This window comes from Dasypus novemcinctus, chromosome 26 (genome assembly GCF_030445035.2).
Source record: "Dasypus novemcinctus isolate mDasNov1 chromosome 26, mDasNov1.1.hap2, whole genome shotgun sequence".
Lineage (NCBI taxonomy): Eukaryota > Metazoa > Chordata > Mammalia > Cingulata > Dasypodidae > Dasypus > Dasypus novemcinctus.
In genome coordinates this window covers 32,927,294-32,950,785 of record NC_080698.1, presented here as the reverse complement: position 1 = coordinate 32,950,785, position 23,492 = coordinate 32,927,294, and the positions used below count along the sequence as shown (strand labels likewise).

The window sequence follows — 23,492 nt, the reverse complement described above, 5'->3', positions numbered from 1 at the left end:
CTTTGATCTCCATATTATAGATGGTAAACATGAGACTCGGAGAGGTCAAACTAGTCGCCCAACATCACACAGCTGGGAATTATGGAGATGGACTGGCTGATGGTTATCTGCCCTGAGGTGCTGGCCACTTTGCCATACCCTCCATGCCACGCCTCACTCCTCACACCAGTGTGCATGTTGCATATACTCCACGACACTAAACTGCCTCCCAGTTTTTCCAAGCTATTTTTTTTCCTACTTCATGATTCCCTTTCACAACTTCCCTTGAAGCTTCTTTTTACCTCTTCCTTCCTTCCTTCCTTCCTTCCTTCCTTCCTTCCTTCCTTCCTTCCTTCCTTCCTTCCTTCCTTCCTTCCTTCCTTCCTTCCTTCCTTCCTTCCTTCCTTCCTTCCTTCCTTCCTTCCTCCCTCCCTCCCTCCCTCCCTCCCTCCCTCCCTCCCTCCCTCCCTCCCTCCCTCCCTCCCTCCCTCCCTTCTCTTTTTCGTTTTCTCTTTCTTTCTTTTTTCTTTCTTTTTCTTTCTCTCTCTTTCTTTTTCTTTCCTTCTCTTTCTTTCTTTCTCTTTCTTTTTATTCCTCCCTCCCTCCCCTCCCCTCCCCTCCCCTCCCCTCCCCTCCCCTCCCCTCCCCTCCCCTCCCCTCCCCTCTCCTCCCCTCCCCTCTCCTCCCCTTCTTTCCTTTCTTTCCTTTCTTTCCTTTCTTTCCTGGTAGAATGAACTAGTAGTCCTTCACCTTTCCATCTAGGAAATGGACACAAGCAACACTGAAGCAACACCTTTGCTTGTTCGTGATGGCCGATGCTGCTGTCACCTCTGTCTCTTGGGGAGTATCCATAGTAACTGCAGGATGAGCCAAAGGATGCTTTCTCCAGTAATCACTACAGCGCCCATGCAGTGAGCAACAGTTGACCTGACTGTGTATGGCCCATGCCCTGGGCCTACAACTCTGCAGTTAATTGTTAGGACAGGAAATATTTATCACTTGGCTGCGCTGGGCCAAAGTTTTGTCATTGGGGCCCTGTGGGTAACCATTTTCGTCTGGCGTGACCAAGTTTTCTGTCACAGCTCTTGGCCTAGGACAAGTTGTTTCACTCCTTGCTGCTTCCATTTCGTCTCCTCACACGTTGGGATCATCTGCCAAATAGGGTGATTGGAAGACTGGGTGAGGTGAGGAGAGTAAACCACTTTAGTAAAAGCCTTGCATGGAGATGACTCGCAGTAGGTATGAGCTGCAATTAACGTTTTTGTTTATTTTTTGTTTTGTTTTTTTCAGAGATACCCTGAAGACTAAGAATTGTTTTCTTCAGTTAAAAATTCTCAGGGAACCATCTTATGTGCCAGAAGAATTGGCTAATTACACTTTTATCAGTCTTGTCCCTCAAGGAAGTGATTTTTCTCCTGTCATTCCTGGGATTTAGGATATATCAATTAGCACATGTTCACCTCTTAGTAACAGAAAACCTGACCCACGTTGACTGAATCTGTAAGGATATTCTATCATTTATCTGCCCAGAAGTCTAAAGGTAGGCCATCCCAAGATTGATCGAGCACCTCAGTAATGTCTCATTTCTGGGTTGCCATCTCTGTAATTCTTTTAGCTTTTCCCTCATAGCCACAAGATACCTGCTAAAGCTCCTGGTAATACCTTCCTACATCATTGCCTGTAAAGGCATAAAGCCAGGGAAGGCAGCAGGGCAAAAAGAGAGAGATCTCCTCCTGTCCCTTTTCTCTTATCAGGAAGAAAACTCTCTACGTGCATTTCTCCCTTATATCCTTTGGCCAGAACTAGTTTGGATGGCTACCCCAGCTGCCAACAAAGCTGGGAAAAAGAATTTTCTTTTTTCAGCTTGCTGAGTAGGAGATGGGAGAGAAGGAATTGAAACTGATTGTTGGGTAGCCATCAGCAGTGTGTACCACCCTGGAGCCATGTTTCATATTTGACCAGCTATGGTCAACCTGAAACCTAGGCTGACTTAGCAAAAGAGATGGATATAAATATTGTTATTTTCAGTAGGATTTAAAATGACAGTGCATTTCTGGTTTCCTATATCATTGCCGAAGCTGAAATTTCTTGGTATCAAGAGAGGGTGGATAACTCACTCACTCTCTGTTTGCTTTCTTCATCATTGGGTTTTCTCCCAACTCCAGCTTCCTGTAAATCACACAAGAAATATTTTGTGGATGGTTTGGCTTCCTGCTCAAAGCCATAGTTCTGGATGTTTCACTCCCTTCCAGTAGTTTTAGGTGTGACCGTCACCCCCTACTCCCTTGTGGTCTTTGGTTCTGTATTTGTCCATCATAAAAGAACCATCCTGGCAGCTGTGATATATTTATAATATCGTGCAGCTGGTTTTCCAGTCATTTTGTTACATCAATACTGATCTTTCTCCTTAAGCTGAAAAATTCATCACGTCTAGAGCTACAGTGAAAAGCTCCACCTGAGTATAGGCATTTTGGATCTTTTCAGGGAAAGGTCAGAATAGAGTCATGTTACTGTTTAAGAAACCTTTCATAGTGTCACTCACTTTCCAAATGGTGTGAGTTATTTGAGTTGGGAGAGCCAAGCACATTGGCCAGTAGAGCTCATATCTCAGAAGACACAATTTACATGCGATGTATCCCTAAGAGAATGGCAAGTACGTTTTCTAACAGTGGGAAAAAATACATATTTTGCAACTTGCTTTTAAAGAGTGTACTTGGATCGAACTACAAGACTAAATCATTCACTTGAGTTTATTAAAGAAATCTTCAGTTCTAATGAGAACTGTTTATAAAAATAATTTTTTAGAAAAATTAGATCAGACTCAAAGTAAGAATGAAATTTGGAAAATGACATGACCATGCACTCTTGAAATTTTAGAGAATTTATTGATTTCCCTTGAGACAAAAAGGGTCTTTAATTTTAAAATTAATATATAAAATCTGAAAACTGGGAACCAAATGTCTGTCTGCTGATGACCTGATTCTCATGAATATGGGCATTTTGTGACACCTCTAAAACTGTGCTATCCAAAAATATAGTCGCTACTAGACATGTGTGGCTGTTTAAGTTAATTAAAATTGTATAAAGTTAAGAATTCAGTCCCCAAGTTGTATTAGCCGTATTTCAAGTGCTCAAAAGCCACATATGGCGGATGACTACTGGAGTGGACAGCATAGGTGTAGAACATTTTCACTGACACAGAAAGTTATAGTGGACACTGCTCTTGAGCAGTGATTCTCAACCCAGAGCAAATTTGCCCCTGTGCCCAGGAGACCTCTGGCAATGTCTCCAGGCATGTTTGATGGTTTCAACTTCATCGGGGGAGCATGGCAGGCTGCTACTTGAACCTAAGAATGCTGCTCAAAATCCTTTACTGCACAGATTGGTCCCACAACGATGAGTTATCTGACCCAAAATGTCACTAGTGCTGAGTTTTTTTTTTTTTTCAAATATTTAGTAAAATTTATTTTTTTTGACTTTTTTTTTATTGACTTTGTAATAATATTACATTAAAAATATATATATATATGAGGTTCCATTGAACCCTACCACCCCCACCCCACCTCTCCCCCCCCAGCAACACTCCCTCCCATCATCATGACAGATCCATTGCATTTGGCAAGTACATCTCTGTACACCCCCGCACCCCATGGTCAACAGTCCACACCATGGCCCACACTCTCCCCCATTCCATCCAGTGGGCCCTGTGAGGATTTACAATGTCCGGTGATTGCCCCTGAAGCACCATCCAGGGCAGCTCCATGTCCCAAAGACGCCTCCACCTCTCATCTCTTCCTGCCTTTCCCCATACCCATCAGCCATCATGTCCACTTTTCTCAATCCAGTGCCACCTTTTCTATGTGGACATTGGATTGGTTGTGTCCATTGCACCTCTATGTCAAGAGGAGGCTCAGATTCCACATGGATGCTGGATGCAATCCTCCCACTTTCAGTTGTAATCACTCTAGGCTCCATGGTGTGGTGGTTGTCCTTCTTCAACTCCATCTTAGCTGAGTGTGGTGAGCCCAATAAGTCAGATTGTAGGTGCTGGAGTCTGTTGAGGCTCAGGACCTGGCTATCACATTGTCAGTCCAGAGATTCAAATCCCCTAAATATATCTTAAACCCCGACACTAACTGCACCTCCAGCACATAAAGTCTTATGAAGAGAGATCCCATCTGAGTCCAGATTCGTCACACATAAACACCAGTTCCAAAGAGGGGCCATCTGACCTGGTAGTTAACCCCATCGGCCATGACCATAACTCCCATGGGTCTCTTTAGCCCTCGAAGGAACCGATATCCGGGGGTTGTATCTGCTTTATCTGTCTCTCAGACTCTGCTCAGTTGTGCATAAGGGCAATCCTTCTGACAGCCTCCAGACTCTTTTTTAGAGACTCGTAGCCATATAAACTCATTTCTCCTTTCCATTTCCCCCTTACATTAGGTCAAACAGCATTTTAAAGTCATGTTATTTTATGTAGACAGGGATATTCCGCTGATCCGTGTTGAACCTTCCGTATGAGGTCATTTTCCAGTTGCATCATCAGTTGGTAGTTGATAGTGGTCCCTCGGTGCCAGGGAGGCTCATCCCCGGGTGTCATGTCCCACGCTGGGGGGAAGGCATTGCATTTACATGCTGAGTTTGGCTTCGAGACTGGCCACATTTGAGTAACATGAAGGCTGACAGGAGGAAATTCCCAGGCACAATGCTGCTCTAGGCCTTGTTCTTATTTTAGGCTTATCAGCTCACAAGCATAGTCATTAGCGTCATGGGCTCACTGTTGAACCCTCACTCCCTCCTGGTCCCCGCCGCTGCACCTGGGAGACTGTCGCTGCTCCCCTAGGGACCACGACAGAGCACCACTGGCCAGGAACCCAGTACCCCCCCTGCTGTGGTTTTTAATTGTTGCCACTATGAGTATATCCAAACATTGCCATGCACCCTGGACATATGTTCTGTACAGCTCCCTGTCAGCCATATATCCCCTGTCAATGGTATCCCATACCAGTATTCCTCCATTGCCTTTGTTGAACCACTCTGTGATCCAGAACTCCCTGAAATTTGAAGCCCAATATAATGTCAGGGTCCCTTACTAGGAAATGGCATATAGCGATGGGTTTAAAGGTTATATAAAGAATACGTGTTGACTTGGAAAAAATTCTACATCCTATCTTCCCCCCCCCCTAATTATTGAGCTTCTCTTCACAGGAGCCCTAGACCACAGCAATGCATATATATAGTATACAGCACTCCCATACATCCACCACAAAACCTTTCCCTTCCACAGCAATACTCTTACACCCTATTCACATCATATTTACTTAACGTAATGTACAGAGTCTGAGACTAGTGCTGAGTTTGAACAGTCCTCCTGCTCTCCAGTGTAGGCGGCTCCCTGTAGACCCCAGTTCTTCAGTGGGAGTTTTAAAGCAACCCTTATTAACCAAGGTTTCAGGCAGACTACGTTGTGGATATAATGTTGGTACAAAATAGGATTGAAACTGGTCAAATCCAGAAACAGTTTGTCCCAAGACCCTTGTCCCCACTTAAGAGACAAATGAGGTTCTGTCGTGCTACCACGGGATGAGTTGATGCTGATGCAGCTGGACTGGAGAAATAAAGGAGCCATGTGTTATTTTCCCTCCTTCCTCTTCCTTCCCCCCACCCATCTTTCCTCCTCCTCCCAAATGAGTGGAGCCAACCATCTAAGTCATGAGGTCTTGCATTTTGGTGGACTGGCATTCTACTCTCGGCCAGCATCAGTAGCCAGGATGCCAGTCTGAGCAGCAGGGGCTGATACAGTCACTCTAAGCAGCAGGTAGATGCCAGCCGAATGATGTGGCAAGGGGTATCCTATCCAGTGCTGGGTTCAGATTTGGGCTCCACCACTTAGCTGCTGTATGGCCAAGCATACTTCTTTTATGCTTGATCTCCTTATCTGAAAAATGGGAATGATAATAGTGTATATTTCATAGGGTTACTCTGTCAGGATTAAATGAGAAAATGCATGTAAAGTGATTAGTAGTCTCTGGCACAGTATGAATAAAGAAATTGGTAGCTTCTATTATTGTTGTTGTTTTATTATTGTTTGTGTTACTGTGGTTACTAGTCCCAAGAAACGCTGACGGAATTGCCCTGAGGTCCACTCCTGCCCAGAGAGAGGAAATCAAGGCCCTGGTTTGCCAGGCTGGGCTGGAGCCAGGGCTGGAGACCAGGCCAGGCGGGCGGGCAGGGCCTCGCCTGCTCTGCCCAGCCTAAATGTCACTTATTCTAAACAGACACTTCCTGTTCGTCCTATTTAAATAGGTCCCCCCACACCCCACCATTATTTTATCATCCTTGACCAACGTCTGTTTTCTTCATAGAATATGGTGGATTTTGTGATTTATATTTGCATGTTTTTATCTGTTCATTCTGCTTCCCCCTAGACTTGAAGTTGGCGTTAGGCATGGGATATAAGAGTTAATGGCACATTAGAGTTAACAGCTGAACTCATGAGAATGACGGAGGATTGACCCTGGGCGTGAAAGGAGGAGGCCAGGGATAGGGCCCAGCGGGGATTTTGCGTTCTCAGCACCTGAGCTGAAATTTCTTGCTGCCATTTACTCACTTTGTGACCTTATATGCATCATTTAACCTGAGCCTCAGTTTATCATTATCTGTGAAATGGGGAAAATATTGTAAGAATTACTGGACAAACATACTGTCTTCCATTCCAATTAGGTATTGAATAAGTGAAAGTTTTTATAATTACTGAAGAACCAACATAAGAGAAAAAGAAAATAACTTACGACTTTGTCACCTTTCCTTTCCTTCTATCAATATTATGCCAAGAACTTTAGTTATGACATGTGCCGTATTCAGGAGATACATTTTAATACTGAGCTAAATAGATTGTCACTTTTAGAATGTATTATGTCTTCTTAAATAGTTTGACAGTTTGCCTGGGAGACTGAGACTTTGGTAGGCTGAAGAAAAGAATATTTGGGTCAGACTCCTAAGAATTTTTATATGTGTGTCAGTGGATACCTGTGTATATGTATGTATGTCTACATGTAATATGTGCATATGTGTTGCTTGTGTATGCATATGCCATTTGTTTATATATATCGTCTATATAATATATGAGAGGAGGTATAGTGTTAATGGTTATGAGCATGAGTTTTGGAGTCAGACTGCCTGGCTTCAGGTCCCACCTGTGTTACTTCAGGTCCCACCTGTGTTACATTTTAGTTGTGTGACCTTAAGCGATTTACTTAACCAACTGTGCTTTAGTTTTTCGTGTGTAAAATGGGATAATGGTGATATTCACCTTGTAGTGTTGTTCTGAGGAGTAATTGAGTTAACATATAATATGTAGAATATGAATAGAAGTGTGCCTGACACCTGCTAAGTGTCTCCAGCCATCAGTAGTATTGGTTCCAGCCTGCCTGTGGTTTCCCTCTCACCTACAAGACTCTACATCCTATTCCCTTATTTTCTTTCCTTCGTTACTAAGGCAGGGCATTCTTTTGATTCTTCCTGGAGTCCCAGCACCTGTGAAAGCTCTGAAGAGGATTCTGAATCCACTGGAGCCTGCAGAGTTTGTGCTGACCTGTTCTCAGTGACCCACACTGGCCTTTCTTCTACCTCACCCCTCAATGACTATTTGTGATCAGTGACTAGCAGGCTAAGGACCCCTCTGTCTTGCCCCCCACTTTCCCAACATGACTTCTATCAAAGGCTGAGTGGACCAGGCCTGCGTCAGTCAACAGGAGAGAGTAAGGCCTGTGGGTGAGCGTTCATCTAAGCTGACCGGTTGGCCCCTTTCCTTCCCTGAACCATAGCCACAGGGGGCCTGAAGAAGAGAGTTTATTAAGTCTATATTTGACCTGGTGTTGAATTTTTTTTAGACTTATATTTTAATTTGCTTTGGAATAGTCTTGATTTCCTTCTAATAGTGGATCTTGACATACTCTTCTGACTTTTTCCACCTTTAAAAGCAAGAACATGGCAGATGACCAGGCTACATAAGTAATATGAGGTCCTGCAGGCTTTGGAAATTAACTATAGGAGTTTGTTGGCATGTGTGTCTTTAATTAACTTGCTTTCCCATAAGGCCTAACGTGTATTTGAGAGTTGGGAGAGATGCACATAGAATGCATTTCTGTTTGGGGTTCCAGTATTGAATCTTTTTGTTGTAAGTGACCCAAATCCAACTCCAGCTGATAGAGCAAATAAGGGAACTTAGTTGGCTCGCATAATTGAGAAGTCCCAGGAGTAGGACTGTGCTCTAACAGTGTTCTGAGGAATCTCTCATTCTCTTGTGCTCACTTCTGTGTTGCTGTGTCATGGCCCCTTTGCAGCCCACTTTCTCTTTGTGGTGGCAAGTCCAACCTACGTTCTTAAAGCTTTAGCAAGCCCAGCAGACAGACAGTCTCTCTCTTCTAGTAGTTCCCACAGAAGTCTAGTTGTTGAGTCTCATTCTTCCTAGGACACGGCCATCCATCACCCAATCAGTGTGGCCAGCAGAGCGGAACACACGATTGATTGGCCAGGCCTGGCTTGGAGCTGGGAGATGCCTGAACCTCCTGTGAACCCCAGGGACTGAGAGTGGGGAGGGGTTCCCCATAGAAGAATGAAGCTGGTATTGTCAGAGGAAGGGAGAAATAGATGCCAGGGCAGGCGGAAACAACACTTACCCACTGCGCTATTTCCCTTTGATTTTCATTGTGCTGGTAACTTGGGAAAATCTCAGGCTTGGTGGTAATCTCAGTTTCACCTCCAGAGCTGAGCCTCGGCCTGATTTTATTTACAGCATCCGCACACCTCTCTCTTCTTTCCTGCATCATGATACCTCTGTTTTTCCCCCAGAGGCTGGAGTAAATGGCCTTCTCCAAGCCACAATCAATGGCATTCCGTAAGGTGTGACAGAAGAGGCCATCTGGCACTTGTCCCACTGCCATTTTCCCTGCTCAGGGAAGGGGGTGCATTCCAGGCAGAAGGTCACAGCTTGGTGTGGCCCTGCTATCTTTCAGAAACGTCACCCCCAGACTTGGGTCTGTAGCACAGCGATGCCACAAGAATCAGGCACCTGGCCAAGGTCCCCCTTTCCCTTTGCAATATTCTCATTAGAATCTGGTTGTGGAATAATAATCATAATGAAAATTATTTTTGAATAAAATTATAAGTTTGTTTTATACAATATTTTTCCCCCCAGTGGATGAGAGTTTTTTTTTTTAAGATGCCGGCACCAAGATCACTGGCCCATTTCAATTTTTATTGAAACAAATAAACCCAATAAAAACACTTATGCTGAGAGCTGTAGTGCCACAATAAAAGAATCGCCCTGTATTGAATTTATTGATTTATTTATTTACTCCAACTGGAAAATTGAGTATTGTGTTAATATATTTTATAAGAATCACACTGCTCGATGAAATGGCTAATTTATTTTAGCATATACATAAATAGCTAGCAATTTTCCATGAGACAGGCTAATGAAAATGATGCCATGAAATTGTCTATACCATGAGGAGTGAGGGAGACGAGTTATTATTGGGTAAGTGCTAAGACGCACTGAACTGGCCATCATATCTTTGAACTTTTGAACTGCTACTTGTTTCGTGTGATTTATTGATTTTGCTATCTCTCTGTTTAGCTCAACTTTAGTTTTTGCCCAGCAGTGTAGATAAGTGGTGTAGGAGATTTAATTTCATGGGTATTTGGGGTTAAAACCTATCTTTAAGAAGAATGCTAAACATGTTTTAATAAAACATGAGTTGCAGAGGTTTTAGGTTTCTCTAGGATATGGATCTGATAAGAACCTAGGCAGTTTAGCCAGCCAGCCCAGAGGTCCCAGGCTGGGGAGGAACTCTACCCGCCCCCCCACACCCCCAGAGCTCTGGACGTGGCCACGTGCATTATGTTACTTGCTAAATAAACCCGGCTGCGTTCTTAATTGCACGCATCATTTATTCCCCTGCTTGTCCGGGCCCCTTCACTCACTCCACGTGTCTTGCTTTGGTGCCTGGTACAGGAATGGTTTTTGGGGTTCTCACAGGCCGCGGCACAGTGCCTCTCCTCCCCTCCGTGCATGCCGAGGGCTGGCTGCCCTGGCGGCCGCTATTTAAACTCCTTCAGCTTGGCAGACCTCACTGGGAAGCTGCTTTCCAGAGCAGCCGCCGCTCCCACCCAGGGAAGGGCGACATGGACGCTGGCTCTGCGTGGGGGCTGGGGCTGGCAGCTGCTCGGCTTTCTCCAGATCCGCTCTCTGTGGCCCCGTCAGCGCCGCTGTCCTCCCGATCAGCCGCCCTGACCTTCCAGGGAATGTGTGCCTGGCTGTTTGGGGTGGAAGGGGGTGGGACGGGGATATCACGCTTCGCGACGGTGACAAGAAAGCAGCATGACTTTTTATTGTTGCCTTTGGACCTGCAGAACTTTTCTTAAATATGTAACATCTTGGGAACTCATTCTTGATAATATTTTTGGTTTATTTCTAAAGGATGAATTGACTATAGTATTTTATACTTTCTTTTTTCTTTGGGGGGGGATATTGGGGGAAGTGGAAAAGATCTTTATCAAGTAAAAGTGACCATCATAGAGATTTCAGGTAATACATTTTCAGGTGCTGGAATGGTTAATACTCTTCACACAGTAACAGTATGTGAATGTGGAATTTTTATGAAGGCAAGTCTCTTTCTTTAAAAAAAACACAAAAAACAAAAAATCCTTGAAGCTACTTTTATTAAATGACCAAGTAATTTCAACCTTCAGGAAAAGATGAGGCAGGGGTAATAAGAAGAGATGGCTTGGATCTCTGGAAGGATTTGAAAATTCCTATTCCCTTTAATGATTAAACTGACACAATCTTTATTTGGACATTAAAAGCTTTTTCTTACATTGCAAACATTCTCAGCAAATTTACAGTCGGATATTTGGAAACAGTGAACACTTTTAAAAAAAGGAAGAGAAGGGCCTGTTTGAACTAGGAAATAAAACTAGTGGGAATGGGTAAGAAGAAAGGACTGACCCTAACACCATTAGCTGGAGGAAAAAAAAATTCCATTTCATTGCAACTATGTTATTGTTTACTTTACCATACACATCCTAATATGGTTACCTCCCTGTCAAAGGCGGCCAAGGCAAGGGGTTGAGAGGCCCCCTCGGGGAGAAAGCTCCTAACTGCCTCTCAGACAATAAGAAACAAACGGTACAACTCCACAAAAGGCTTCCCGGAAAATAAGTGTCAAATAAATCCTACAGAACTCTCGCTTCTGCCACTGAGCTCTCTGTATATGCAAACCTGTTTTTATGCCATCATTGCCCCGGCTGAGCTGCGTTTGTTTGGAAATGTGAGCCACTGCTCTTTCTCTTTTTTTCTTTTCCTTTTTTTTCCTCTCCCTTTTTTTTTTTCCTCACTTCATCTGAGGGCTCTGGATTAATTGTTATCTTTGCATACATGTCTCATGAGTTATGTTTCCTGGAGCCTTTTACTAGGAACATTAAGGTAAGAATGTTGATTTAGCCCGGGACCTTTGTCACTCAAACTAATGCTCATCAGTGATATAGACATTGTTAAGAAATATTGCAGAGGTCTTTTGTGGTTTCCTTCCCAAATAGAGGTGTAGTTGCTTTTAATTGTCATGCATGGATTCAGGGAAAAAATGCCACCAGTTGTGGATGAGAGGAGCAGAGGTGTACTCACTGATGTAAATACTGCTGAAAATACCCCAACGTTTGGCAGCCACAACAGTTTCATTAGAAGACTTTCTCTGTTGTTTTTATTTTTTCAGTTCTTCTTCTCTACTTGTGGTTATTTCTTTTTCTTCTTTCTTTTTTTCTGCAACTCTCCTGATCTTCTCCAGATCCTCATGGTCTTGAGGTTTGCCTGTTATTATCTGCAACTCCAGAACAAAGGTAGGTTGCTCAACTCTGTGCTTCGGGGGGAGGGCCAAGTTATTTTGGGAGGGATGTCTTCCTAATGCTTGAGTGGCTGACCTAAAGGGGGGGTGGTGTGTGTGGCTCGTGCTTGGAGCTGAGGGATGAGAGAGCATGCACTGTGGCAGCTTTTATGTAGTGGAGTTTATTTTTATGCAACTTAAAGAAGCGGCAGCATCTTTTATAGAATGGATTCGATAGGTCCTGAAATTCTGTAGTGATGTAACACTAATGTGTACATTTCATTACCAAGCTGGGTTCAGACATTGGGAATGGTTGAATTTATGGCAGCAGATAAGATTTCCTGGTCAGAGTCTACATTCAGTTTATCAAAATTAAAGGATAGGGTACCCCTCCTCCTCCCCCCCCCTTTTTTTTTTTTTGAAATTTAACATTAAGGTATAAGTGTTTGGCTGACTGGCAAAGGTACTTTTTCTTTTTTCTTTGGTCTAATTGTTTTAATTCCCAGGATACCTTCACTTATTTCTCAATTATTTTGTTCTCTAATTTTGCATGATCTGCTGGAGCTCTGTTGGAGAACAGGTGGAGGTTAGCTGTTTTTTAATCTAATTGCACCTTGCTGTGGGTGGCAGTACAATAGAAAAAGTAAAGACCACCAGAAATTCATTCCATCTGAAAGGGAGACTAGAAGAGAGTGGTGCAGATTCATAATTGAAAACAAGAGCAAATTAAGCCTTAGTGAGGGGTATTACAGGCTATTAATCATAATAAATATGTTTGGCAACTTAGTGTTTGTGTTCTATAGTTTTCAGTTAAAAGAAAAAAAATCAAAGTCAGTGATTAGACAAGGGAATCATTTGGCTTGTGAGACGCAAGGCTGTACTTGTTCATTAGCTCAAACCACATTAAAAGTGAGCAGTTTGCTCCAGAATTAAGTATGTCGTTCCCAAACAGATTTGAATATGTCCCCATCCAAATGCAATCTCGGGTTCATGCCACAGTACTTGGCTTTTCTGAACATCTCAGCTTTAGCACGGAACTTGAGTGCTAAGAATTCTATTTCACATTAACGCTATGCTCGCACATTGCCGTTGGTTTCCTGGCTGCGGATCATCTCTGTGCAAGCACTGTGGCCCCGTCAAGGTGAAGCTCTTTGAGAAAGAGAAAACTAGTGTATTTAACCAAAATGAGCTTGAACAGCCCCAAAGTTTGTATCTTAGAAAGCTGCTAATTATGCTTGTCGTAAAACATATCTGAGTGGAAGATTCTGAGTCCAAACAGAATGGAGTGCTGCTTTAGAAATATAACTGCAGTCTGCTTTTAAAGAGGTTTATTTTTACTTTGGGGCCATGAAGGGGGTGATTGGAATTAGTAGCCTTTAATTAGACAGAGAGATATTCAAATTTTACAGGGATTTATGTTAGAACATGGAATGGCGGGTGGCTCTTTCCTCATTATGAATCCTCCCTGCACATAATGAGGTTCATCATTAGTTGATGGAGTGAATTTGCCCTAGCTCTACCTTGAAAGGCACATAATTTACATACTACTTCAGAGCCTAAGCTTTAATGGATTCCTCGATGAATAAAATGAAAATCTACTTTCTTTAAATTTTTGAACACTGTTTAGATAATACGATTTTAATAAGACATTCAATTTGCTTGTTAAGTATATACGAAAGTGCTCCCCCCCCCCCCTTTTTTTTTTTTTTTGGTAAAAATATATTTTGGCTTGCCTGGCTATAAATCACAGTGGATGGTTATCCTCACAGATATATCAGGGAGGACATATGGAGTACATTTTTAAGAAAGGGGGGATAGTCTTAGGCAGACAGCTTTTTTGCACGTGAGCCTCAAGCCTTTTTGTGTAGAAACTCTTCGGACATTAAAATAATTATAACAGAAATATTTGAAAACAAGCTTATTATTAGTCTGTAGTTTTGCATGTATGAAATTTGTGTGCATGCTGACTGCAACAAGCATTGACAAAATAGCTAGTTGCACCTCCTGATTTACTTTAATGTGAGAAGAGCAACAACCTCCCAGGTGTCGCCCCGTGTTTGAAACTGCTGTGTCGCTATATGATTTGATTAGAGGAAATTAAGTTGGAGTCTGTCTAATTAATGTTACCAGGTCATCAGCATAGGAGCATTCTGGTCTACCCCATAAATTCAGCAGTTTTCTGGCTCTGTCACTCTTTTTTTGGTTGAAACGGGGAGAAAATCAGCTCTGACTTGGCATGATTTGAACGTGGATCTGTTTTAAATAAGTCGGGGGGGGGGTTAGTAATGGCATGTTATTGAGCACGGCCTTTGCTTGTTATAGACAGGTTACTCCGGCGTTGTTACGTTGTTATTGCTGCAAATGGAAGCAGGTTTCTGGTGGTTTGTCACTTTTAGGAGCAGGGAAGGTGTCTATATATAAGGGAAGCCTTGTTTTGATAGCATGCTTTATTACCTGAAAATGATCAGCATATATTAACATTAATAGAATAGTCGATGTCATTCTTTGTTGTTGTTGTTATTTTTACCTCTGCTGCAGACCTGTCTGCTGGAGAAGAAAAAAAAACCTTCCTCTCTTCTAAAACATATATTTGTTTAGAGAGTTTTCACTGAAGTGTACATGACAATTACAGCTGTTCATTAACAAAATTGGGTATTTGTTTTAAACTTTAACCAATCACTTTGATATGCTAATTATGGTGTAATTTAATTTGAGCCCTGTAATGATGATGCCGTTATTATGGACATAAATGATGCAGTTAAGCTGAGAGTAATCTCATTTGCATACTGTACATGCCAGTAAATTAAGCCCTTTCTTAGACTGCTTCAGCTTTAATTTTCCACTTCTTTTCACACAGCTCCTTTTCAGCCCCTCTCTCATAAGCCCACTTTGTAATAGTCCTGATGGCTGTTTGATGTGAAGAGTTTCGGCACCACAATAACACACCACAGAAGATGTAACATTTAAAGGATTCATTATCTGGCTGAGTGTTCCTTTAAGAAGGGACTATTGGAGAGGGTGGAAGGGAGACGGAAGTGTCCTTTCCGTGAGATGTGACAGGCCCCGGTTAAGGTAATCTGAGATGCCAAAGGCTCTCCACTAACCCCCAAGTTGGCCTTGGAACCTCTATTTATAAAAGGATGATTTTTTTTTTCACCGCCCTATTGTTTATAGTCAGAGTTTGTATTTTATCAGCAGCAGTGAATTTCATGAGATCCCTTGTAAGTTCGCCACACTACTCGGAGGTAAAAGTTTAATGTAGTCAACAGTTTTAAGATTCTTCAAATCTGGGCGTTTGTAGTTGAGATTATGATTTTTAGTAATTCAGAGGTACAACTGAACCCCGTTACGAAGAGGCGTGTCTTTGCCGTCGTCCCCCGCTTCCCCGCCCGCCCCATCTAGATTGTGGAGAAGGTTGTGTGAGAATCATGACTGTGCTCATGGATGTTCCTCGGAATGTAAGGCCATGGCCACTGCCCCCCTAGCCAGAAGAGCGACCATGTGGCTTTTGATAGTCCTTGGAGAGTAAAGTGTTGTTGTTTAATTTGAGCCAAAGAATGCGAAGAGCATAAGTAAACTCTTGGACATTGTGAACGGACTCTCCCCAAGGCTCAGGCTGAAGCTGGTGGGAGTTGAGTGGGTGTAACTGGGGACTGAATTTAGCACTGTTTTTAAAAGGGCCATAGGCCTAAAAATAGTTCAAGCTGTTTGACTCTCCTACATACAACTTCCTCAGCAAGTGGAACGGTATTAAGAAATAGTAATCAGTACGTCCATCCTTGTTTCTTGGAACTGTAGAAGTCTGAGCCTTTCCCACTTCTATACCTCTTGACCCAAAGTTCCTGCCAGTTGATTTCCAACCCTTCTCCAAGCAATTCTCTGACAAGTGGCTGCCTTTTCTAATTTTTTGGAAGTCAGAAACTTCCTGGTATTTCCACGGCAAAGTGCACGTGGGGCTTACTCCACCTTGTAACAGTGACAACTGGGATATGGAATTTTTGCCTAATTTTGGAAATCTCAATGGTGGGGAACATCTCCCAGTTGTCGTGAATTAAGCCAATGTTGCTGCACTATTGGCGTGATAATTGATGATTTATTTTAAAGCAATTTAAACTTAAAAGTGTAAACTTTTTTTTTCCTTTACATAATTTCAGAAGTATATTAGAATACAAAAAATGTGTAAAAAGTTCTAGAGGAGTGTTTGTGTGTGGCTGTAATTCCATATCCAAGTATGTAATTCCATATGCTTAAAAAAAATGTGGAGCATTTTTGTTTTCGATATAATTGGAAGAGATGGGGGGAAGGAGAAATGATTTTATGTAATAGTATGCAACATTTTTATTAAGTAATACAGACTTTCTCAGTTCCCACCAAGTCCCTAGCCAAGCAGATATCCTCACTTTAGAATTTGCTGCTTCTAGGAAGGTGAGTAAAACAAATGGGTACACTAGAACATAATCTCCCTAGGAACAAGGAATATTTATTCCAAGTTCCAGCACTTAGAATCATGCCTTGCACATAGTAGGTGCTCCAGGCAGATTTTCTGATTGAAATACCCTGTGCTTACCCTTGTGGGCTTGTGAACATCAAATGAGGAAATAAAGAAGAAAATGCTTTGTATAATATAAAGCCTTTGAACATTGCATGATATTTTGATTGGAATCTCTTCCATCCACTCTTCCTCTGGCTTCTCCCTTGTGTGAGAACCGTCAGGGATAAGTGTTTGCAGTTAGACAGGGCAATCCTAGACGGGAATGCATCTCACTCCAGATTATCGATTAATTTCTATAATGCTAATGATAATTAATAGTTATTGAGCAAAAGCTATGAGCCAGATAACTGTGCTAATTGCTGGTCCTACGTGATGCCATTTAATCCTCCCAAAAGCCTTTCAATGAAGACGCAATTATTCTCCTCTTTTGACTGTGTGGTACCTGCATTGCAGATGCATCCCTGGCCACACAGCTGGCTAGGGGTGGCATCAAGACTCCTACTACACCTCCAGAGTCTCCACTCCTGGCCCTGAACTCCAATCCTGATGTTCACTGTAGACACACACTACTCCATTCCACAGAGGCATGTCTGTGTGCCTTGGACTGGCATAAGCTGAACAGTAACGGTGTTCCAGATACCAGTCTAAGCACTTGACGTGTTCTATTCTCGTAGAGGCTGAGAAGGTACTTATTTGTCACTACTTACGGATGAGGAAACTGGCATTCACTCAGATTAAATAATTCGTTTATAGTCACGTGGTAGAAAGTGACCAAGCTGGGCCTGGAACCCGAGCCTGGCTGCCCACACAGCCCTTGCTAACTTAATCACCACCACATGCTCCCTACTAACGTGTGTGTAGTTTGGAGAGGATTTTGTGCTTCTAAGAGAATTAACTTATTATTTAACTAATTTGTTTATTAATTTGACGTATTTGTTGAGTACCTATGATGCTTAAGGCCTGTCGTATTTATCTTATGTTTGGGGGATTTAGGCTGTAAGTGTGCTTTCTAAATAAATGAGAATCCTTCTACTTTCTCAGTCTCTCAGTGTGATGTAAACTGGCAGGAAGCCACTCTCCTCTTTCCCCAACCCCCTCTGCCCCAACACACGAAATAGATTATTGTTAAATTATTATTATTTTTAATAGAAAAATGCTGTGCTGCCTCCTTCTCTTTGATTGAAGTCTTCCTTACTGTTATCTTGGCAGGTGACAATGAATATCATTTATAGAATTTATAGCTCTGTGGATCTATAGATGTTTACATGTATCCCCATGCTCCTGTATAGACTCGGAGCTTATACTTGTATTTATTCATATTGTGTAGGAACAGAAAACAGTGCCTGATTTGCACAGAAACTCTACACTTGCATTTCTTATTATTCCTTTTTCCCAGCACTGTTCCTCTATACCATATCTCAGCAGTCCCGATCCAGGCATGTAAAATGATAACAGTATTTAAAGCATCATTTTCCCTCACCATACAGAAATGCTTCCAGCTAGTTCTTGAAATGCTCTTAGGCCTGTGCTGTTGAGTGTGGTAGCCACTAGCCAGAAGCGATTACTGAGCCCTTGAAACGTGGCTAACTTGAATTGAGATGTGCTGTACGCGTAAAATACACATTGGCATTGAGAGACTCTGTAGGAAAGAGAACGTGAACTAGCTCAATAATAACTTTCATATTGATTGTATTTTGAAATCAAAATATTTTGAACATACTTAAATAAAATTTATTTTAAAAGTTAATTTCACCTGTGTGGTTTTAGTTCTTTAATGTGGCTTACTAGAACTTTAAATGACATCTGTGGCTTGCTGTTTTAGGGCTCTCCTTGTATTTCTGTTGAACAGTGCAGCTTTCAATGTGTGTACTGCATCTATAGACCTAGGACTGGTAGACCTAGTGGGTGTCCCAGTGATTCTCCCCAAAAGTGGGTTGACAGCTACAGTGAAAGTATCTCTATACAGGGCCTGGCCCACAGCAAAGGCTCAGGAACTATTGGGGAATGAAGCCCAGATAACAAATATTTCTACTCCGAAGACACTAAGGAAATACTCTCCTTGGTTGTTTCAAAACTATATCCTTCCTCATCAGACTGGGCATACAGCACCTACCCCACTGTTACAAAGTACTTGAATTTGAAAATATACTTCCAGGGAAGCAGACTTGGCCCCGTGGTTAGGGCATCCACTACCACATGGGAGGTCCACGGTTCAAACCTCGGGCCTCCTTGACCCGTGTGGAACTGGCCCATGCGCAGTGCTGATGCGCCCAAGGAGTGCCTTGCCACACGGGGGTGTCCCCCGTGTAGGGGAGCCTCACGTGCAAGGAGTGTGCCCCATAAGGAGAGCCGCCCAGCACGAAAGAAAGTGCAGCCTGCCCAAGAATGGTGCCACACACACAGAGAGCTGACGCAGCAAGATGACGCAACAAAAAGAGACACAGATTCCCGTGCCACGACAACAGAAGCGGACAAAAGAACATGCAGCGAATGAACACAGAGAACAGACAACTGGGGTGGGCGGGGGCGAAGGGGATAGAAATAAATCTTTAAAAAAAAAAAAGAAAAAAAATATACTTCCATACACAGTGGTGCCCATAATGTGCTGTTAAATCTTGCCTCATCTACTTATTAATATAATGATTTCATTAGCATAGGTCACCAGAGAGAAGTGAATGGGAATTCCTTAAAAGTTCTTAGACAACTCTTTGTCCTGGGTTCTGAATACCTGCAAAATCTGGTCCATGAAGTCCTGGTGCCACAGGCTCCTATTGGTCATTTCCCTGAGGTAAATGGATGAATTTGTCTCTTTGATACTCTGCTAATATATATCTTGCCATAAGTAAACATAATGTGTAAATATAATTGTCTTTTTTTAAGGAGAGCGAAAACATATGGAATGCACATCATTCAACAGATATTAATTGGGCACCTCCTTTCAGGAAGCTTGTTGTCGACATAGGCAAGTAAGAAATGTCGTAGAAAGCTTCAAATTAAGACATACAAATTCAGTGGTTGCTGAATTGGAGGCATGTTGTTTACCTTTTAAAAAGATGAGTCATAATCAGTATCCTTTAAAGATTTACACATTTCCCCACATTATATCTACTGTGCTTTTTGTTTAGGGAAAACATTTTAATTGCAGATTTTCAATAGCCCAACCCCTGTGGAAGGTGAGTTACACACCTAAACATTTTTTTCTCCCCAAAACATCTATACCAGTCCTTAAAAACCTAGGGAACGTTCATCTGTAAGCTCTTTTCTAAGATTTTTTTTCCCCATTAGAATAGACGGAAGCCTTCACTGGTATAAGCACATGGAAATTATAGCTGTCATGTCATCCATTAAAAGCAGGCATTCAAGTGGGATATTATCCCACTTTACTTTTTGGTCCTTAAGAAGTCAAGGGACAGGGTATTAGATGTGAGATGGCCATGGGAAAACTGGATCCAGGTAAAGATCAGTATCCAGCATGAAATGTGCCCACTTACTTGTTAAGTGCTTGGAATTCTCACCCTTCTCTCTGCCCTAGCCTGCCTTGGAGCTGCAGTTTCATTAGTATCAATTGGTTTTCAGGGTGTTTCGGTCTCTGGGCTGCCGGCTCCAGGGTGCGATTATTGCCTGACGTTTTCCATACACGGCTTCCATTTTCAATCAGCTTACCCCCAGTTGGCCTAATATCGACTCTTTGAACCTTCACAGGGGAATGATGTTAATGCGCACTTTTGTCCTGTGCATAACGGGGGAGGAAAGTGCCTCCAGTTCATCCACATTAAACTTTCCTTTGTGGACACCTCAGAGAAGGGAGCCTCCACCTCTGTTGTACCTCTGCCCACCAGCCAGCCCTCTTCTGGACAGACACGAAAGCTAGCTGTTCCCAGGGGTGCCCTTGGCATGCTGCAGAACATTCCATGGGCAGTGTAACTTGTGGCTCTTAGATTCTGAAGAGCAGCGCTCCTGTTTCCCCCGTGCTAGTGCTGTCAGTTCTTAAGCAAGGGTGATGATAGAGGATGGTTCTAGAGAACGTTGTCCTGGGTTGTCCATTTGGTCTGTGTGCAGGAGGCTAAAGTAGGCTGTGCTTTACCTAACAGCTGTTTGGCAAATATTCTGTTTGTCTAGAAATATATAAATTTTCTGGCTTAATGATTTAAAACTCTCCCTCCCCTCCATATGCCCCCAGTTCCTTATGCTGTTATAAATATGAAAGATATTTCAGTCATTTTAATTGGAGGCACACTTCTATCTCCGTCTTCCAAAATTCACGTGCAGGCAACTGTACTACCAAAAAGTTTGGAAAGTCAGTTCACAGCATCAAAGATCAGCAATGGCTGAATAAAAGCTAAGGCTAGTAACGGCCCTAAGATTATAACTACAATCCCAAAGAACGTTAAGAACACAAACCCCCGGAAAAAAGGGCAAAAGTTCTCTGTCATATAATGATGTTGGATTTGGACTAAAAGGAACTGGCATACCAAGGCCTTAAGTTCTCTTTTTAATCCCACTTTTATGTGTTTTAAAAGTTTTCTTAGCTCTGCCTGCCTTGTTGTATTCCAAAAATGTACAAGTTCTCATCCTCTCTTGTCCGTCATGGGGTCCCCAGGAATGAGTTAAGGAGTACAGTCTAGTAAACCATACCACATGCCCTAATCTTTATTTCAGTCTTGGTAAGCTGTAGACTTCTGCAAACCTGGATCGCTCTGCTTCAGACTTTCCTAGGGGTTTTGTAAGAGATCTTTTTCTTGAAAGAAAATTGAAACATTTTTCCTTTTTCGAATTTGTATTCTCTGTTTTCATTTTTGAAATCTTACTGTTGTGGACAAGTCTCCTGCCTTGGAGAAGTCATATTTATTTGTTTTAGCTTATATTTCCTACTATGGGGATGAAACAGCATGAGTTGAGAGGTCATAGAGTGATTGCTGGCAGATGGATGGAAAAACTGTTACTACTTTTCTTCTCTTCCTATACTCACAGCAGACATTGCTAACTGATCACAGCATTCTTTCTCAGGAAGCCTGACTGCACCCTGTGACTCTTTCTCATCAGAGTGTGCCAGTCATCCACTGCTCATCGATAGTGCTTGATACGAAATCTATTTGCCATCCCTCTTCTAAATGTTATGATCCACCATTGTATGAGAATTTGGCTGATTGAACGCTATTGATAAATAGTGGCATGTCCTTTATCTTGATACTATCATATTCCTTTTATTCTATTTCAGTTTGCTAAGCCACTTAGTACCTTGAAAGTTACCTTTTTGGACACATGCTCTCTGAAGATGTGACCAGGATAGAGTAGACAACCCCTAGAAATTTATTCCATTGTGATTGATGATTCTGAAACAGGTCAAGTTCCAATTCCTCTTTTGCAGAGACTGAATGTTTTTTTCCACATGCAGTTGTGAAGTCTTGCCCTAGAAGTGAATGTGGCCTTCATATACGAGATAACATTCAAGTATGAAACTCTTTGGCCCTTTGCAAATTGCCTGTTCCTCTCATTCTAAATTTCTAGGATTCTAGGTCCTGATACTGCACATTCCTTGATTCATCCATAGACCACAATTTAGAGTCCACCAAAATTAGGCACCTTTTATCATTATTTTAACTATTAACTTCTTTTTCCTGGAATTTTTAGCTTTTCTTAATTCCATATTTAAAAAACCTTTCCTGATAAATATTGCTTATGGTCCATTTATTTTTTTCTAATGCATAAGAAGAAATCTGAAGTCTCCAGAATTTATCCTTTCTTCAATATAACCGCTAGATCATTGAGTTGGTGTTGTCTATTCCCCTTTGTACATTTATAATAAACTAATTATTTCTTGGAAGATTAGATAAATGTTCCCAGTTTTACTTAAAATGTAGCTATAGATGGATTGTTTCTTTCTTCCTTAATTATTTGTACCATCAGAAGTCTTGCTTTTCAAGTCATTGTGTTCATAAGTTAAAAAGGAGAATCAGCCCACTTTTTCCTCTCATATAAAAAAAGAAGCAAGTTTGCAGAGGATATCATGTCTAAACCTCACCATGTTTATATTTAGTTTTGTTTTGTTTTTTTTAATTTTAAAACATACATCTTCATGCTTCCTTTTCAGGATGAGTGAAATTGATTCATGCTGCATTTAAGTAAGGAAGCTATTTTAAACCAATTGCCCCCATTGAAAGAAAAGGGGGACTTTTGCTGTCAGCTGCAGAAACATGGTTTTTCTCCAAAATCATTTGTTACTGAACAAAAGTGGATTTGACACTTACTTTCTTTTTTTCATATGATTAAAGAGGAGAGGAGAAAACGAATATCTGGATAGTCAGAACCTACCCGAATTTTTCCCCCTTTCTTTGGCAAGCCTGCCATACTTTGTAGGTGTATCTCAAATAGAACTGAAAGTGTGAATGCAATTTAAATAATTATTTGATAATTTAATAAAGGAAAAGGCTTCAAGCCACCACACCCCTCCTACAGTTGATAAGTGATGCCACCTACTGTGAAAATATTTTACACAACATTTTCATTTGGAACTAGTATCAAATAGCAGTTTATTTTATTTTTTATTCTCAAATAGCAATTTTTAAATAAAACATGTGTAGAGTTTTCTCTTGGCTCTTCCCAGTTTTGAGAGCAGACTCAGCTACACAACCCTGAGTTTATGTACCAACCTTTTTTCTCCCCAGAGCTATTACTATACCCACAGGTTTGACTTAGCAGGTTTTATATATTGCTTTTTAGCTAGGGAGTATCTCTTATTATATTTGTATTTATTTTTTTGGATAGTAGTTGCGTTTAACACTTGAAAATATCCATTTACTGTCATAGGTAATAGAGATGCAGTTTTTCTTCCTGTTAGTTTGTTTTGGGGGTAAGACTTTTTAAAAGACTTCAATCATTCATGTACCAGGCACAGAGTGCTACGTCTTAGCACCAGTTGTGTGTGTTCTAATGCATTCCGCTATGCAAGTTTAGTTTCCTAGCACCAGACCAAGTCAGATGCACCACATGACCTTATAATGTCACTGGCCAGTTCTCTGTTTGCTCTTAGAGAAATTGGTTCAGAAACAAAACAAAAGCAATTCATGTGAAAAACTGCACAGTTTACTTGGCATCTCTAAATACTAAAAACCCCACAGTGACTTTCTTGAAAGGCT

The 23,492-nt window shown here is 41.8% G+C and overlaps 1 protein-coding gene across 7 annotated transcripts in view; it reads left to right on the top strand.

Moving 5' to 3' along the window:
• The window catches only part of FOXP1 (forkhead box P1), a 528,438-nt gene that overhangs the window by 236,001 nt on the left and 268,945 nt on the right, over positions 1-23,492 (top strand). For 2 of the 7 annotated variants that reach the window (XM_071212158.1, XM_058288484.2), the window contains one exon: positions 11,829-11,880. The exons of the other annotated variants lie outside the window; for them this stretch is intronic. The gene's annotated coding sequence lies outside the window, so the exon portion shown is untranslated. The remainder of the gene's footprint in view (positions 1-11,828; positions 11,881-23,492) is intronic. 7 annotated transcript variants of the gene reach the window in all.